Raw genomic sequence first — 3,340 nt, 5'->3', positions numbered from 1 at the left:
AATGGATGGATGGATGGATGGATGGATGATAGGTGAAGAGATGGTCGGATGGATGGGTGGATAGATTGATGGGTAAGCTGTGGAATGGATGGGGCAGACGGAAGGATGGGTTAGGTGCAAAAGTGGAACGAGTGGGATTGACAGATGGATATAGGTGAGTGGGTGGATAGCTGGGAGGGTAGATAAATTGATGGATTGGTAAATAGATGGGTAGTTGAATAGATAGATAGATGGGTGGATAGATGAATGGATGGACTAGCATTTCTTTGGATGCAACCACCCCTTCACAAGGTTAACATATCCTCTAATTAAATTATATATACATATATGTATGTGTGTGTACTATGCTTCACTCGTTTCCGTCGTTAGACTATATTGTGTCACATATATATGACAATGCATGAATGACACGATGTGTATATGAAGAAGAACGAATAAGTGTGTATGAGAGAACGTGTATGTATAAGATGGTTATGTCACATACATATATAAATGTGACAAGATGGGCACAATCAGGGTAAGTAAGAAGTTATTTGTGAGACAGATGATGCGTGCATGGTACGAAATGTAAGCCGTTGAACCAACTGCAAGTCAATTCTGATCGATCAGACCTAAGATCAAAGAAGGTCATTCCAACTGTGTCCATCCAGCTTATTAGACGTACGCATGATTGATATTTTCAAATGTGTCCTTCTGTTTAGGATAATAGAGTGTGGTTTGAGTGGGGACCTGGCTGCTGTTCTTGGCAGCTAGAGCAAACTCCATATAGTGGCTAACTCCTGAAGAGTAATATGAATCTAAAAGAATATGTGGGACGTGAATGTATTTGTGTGTGTGTGTGTGTGACATGATGTCTGTATGAAAACTAGTAAATGTGTATGTGATGGGGAGTACTTAATAGATTAAAGGTTTCTGTATGTGTGTGTGTAACGATGCATGTTTCAAGGAAAACAAAGTGTATCTATATGTATCTGAATGTACGTATGTGTGACGTGATGCGTGTGTGAAAATGGATGAATAAACGCATGGATGTTTAAAAAAAATTTTTAAGCGCCTGTACGCGTATGTGTATATACGTGTGTGTGGTGGGGGGAGGACTACGTGTGCGTGTGTAGAAAGAAGCAGAATGACTCGAGAGACACATTCTACATGCCAGAATAGATTACAAACGATGGTTTTTATATCCAGGTGAAAAATTGCCGTCTGTTACTCTCAACCTTTGTGTGTGTGTGTGAATTTTAAAAAGACACCCAATCTTAATAGACCGACACTAAAAACCGAAACGAAACTCCAACAAAAATCACAACCAAACTAGAGAACAGAACAATATTACCACTGTTATTATTGTTATTGATGACGTTCACGATGGCGTTGAAGATTATACTGTTGCAGTTATTCTTGTCGTTATCAATCTTTGTCCAAATAGCGATGGCAGCATGTATTACAATCACCATAGCAACATCTTCCCTTCAATCCCCCTCCAGCGTGTATGTAGTTTGTAAATGTGTGTGTGTGTCTGTGCATGCGTATCTTTATTTTATTTTTTTTTACACAGCCTATTGAAGATTCAATGAAATTGTGTCTCTTATAATCAGTTTTTTATTTTGTTTTTGTTTTACTTTTTATTTTATTTTTTCCGCACCAAAAGAGTGGTATATAAAAACGTTTCAACACCCAACGATCTTTTACCCTCTTCCTTTGTAATTTAGAATCTCCCACGCATCTGTAAAACTTTGTATTTCTGATAATTTTGTCGTCTCAATCTCATTACCATTTAGCTTGGTATGGTTCTATTTGACTTTTCTCTGAACTTCCATGAAATCGTCGAGCTGCCGCTGAAACATACTGTTTCCTAGTTTCTTCATCTTTCACAAAAGAATACTAGCCTCCGCAAATGATTCGCCTTTCTATTCCTTGACATTGCACGTCCATCTTTTCCGATAGCTGTCATCTCTTTTGCTCCTCCACGCTTACTTGAAGAAAAATCTTTGTTAGGCCACAGGGTTTTCTTAGCCATACTTTTATATCAAATTTGTTCACGGGAGTTAGAGCGATGTGTCGCTGGATGGCCACGTGGACCTGCCTAAGATGTGATGACATCTCATTTTCAATGACCGTATCTTTTCCTATATTTCCGCAATGAGATTATGAGATTCCATGTCTCGCGTACATAAAGATGAATGTCGTTACTAAAGCACGTAGGAGTCTGATTTTACTCTTCGTGCTGATGGTTCTATCTCTTTATATTAACTCGAGTTTGACTACCGCAATTATTCATTGTTTATGTGGTTCTTGCAAGAATTTCTGATCTTGATCCTTTGTCATTAATAATTGCCTTCAGGTATTTGAACGATGCTTTTGAAGACCAGCTGAGCACATCGCAAATGTCAAATTTGCTGACGACTTCGACGGATTGATAGGAAAGGCGAACGAATTACTTGAATTATTCAGCCATCTTGATGGAGTCTCTAACAAATTTTGGATGGAAATTATTAACATTTAGTTCTCGTTTAAGAAACTGCTGCAGATGAAACGAAACCGACGCCTTTTGGTCGAAAATGTTTGAACAGTTTGTTATAAGTAAAGCATTCACTATCTTGCTGTACAGAGATCTGACGTTTTATGACATAAATATGTTTTTGTGAAGAATACATTACGTGTGTGAGTGGGCGCGCACGTGGGTGTATGTGGGCGCTAGCGTGCGTGTTTGCTGTAGTTGCGATATGTTTGTAAGAGGTATTATATACACAATAGTGCTATGAACCAAGTAGAAGCAAACTCATTACCATTGATAGGATAAGTATTTAATATACAAGGCTATATAAATTCTCATGCGGTTGATCGTACAAGGATACTGATACACACTATTCGAGCGAGGTGAGTTTGAGTATTCTAGATAGTAGGGATTTAGTTCACTGATGATCTAAACGAACAGATACGCTGTGTAAGTGCTATTAATCATCCGTTAGGTTCCAAGTTCACTACTGGGTCTGGAGCTAGGAATCTGTAGTACACTTCCGAGTTACCAGGTATATATTAGAGGGAAAAGGACGGCAAATTCCAAGGCATCTCAAAGTATCTCAAGTCATTTAGAATATTTAAATATTCTTTTTCTTCTAGATAGGCGTAGGAGTGGCTGTGTGGTAAGTAGCTTGCTTAGAAACCACATGGTTCCGGGTTCAGTACCACTGCGTGGCACCTTGGGCAAGTGTCTTCTACTATAGCCTCGGGACGACCAAAGCCTTGTGAGTGGATTTGGTAGACGGAAACTGAAAGAAGCCCGTCGTATATATGTATATATATATATGTATGTGTGTGTATATGTTTGTGTGTCTGTTTG

The 3,340-nt window shown here is 38.8% G+C and overlaps 1 protein-coding gene across 5 annotated transcripts in view; it reads right to left on the bottom strand.

Annotated features, from left to right (window-relative positions):
• The window catches only part of LOC106871185 (leucine-rich repeat-containing protein 63), a 90,622-nt gene extending 88,011 nt beyond the window's left edge, over positions 1-2,611 (bottom strand). For 4 of the 5 annotated variants that reach the window (XM_014917518.2, XM_014917520.2, XM_014917521.2 and 1 more), the window contains exon 1: positions 1,334-2,611. The gene's annotated coding sequence lies outside the window, so the exon portion shown is untranslated. The remainder of the gene's footprint in view (positions 1-1,333) is intronic. The other variant, XM_014917519.2, reaches the window with a different exon arrangement.
• Positions 2,612-3,340: the final 729 nt, after the last annotated feature.

This window comes from Octopus bimaculoides, chromosome 18, assembly GCF_001194135.2.
Source record: "Octopus bimaculoides isolate UCB-OBI-ISO-001 chromosome 18, ASM119413v2, whole genome shotgun sequence".
NCBI classification, from domain to species: Eukaryota; Metazoa; Mollusca; class Cephalopoda; order Octopoda; family Octopodidae; genus Octopus; species Octopus bimaculoides.
This window is presented reverse-complemented; position numbering and strand designations above follow the sequence as displayed.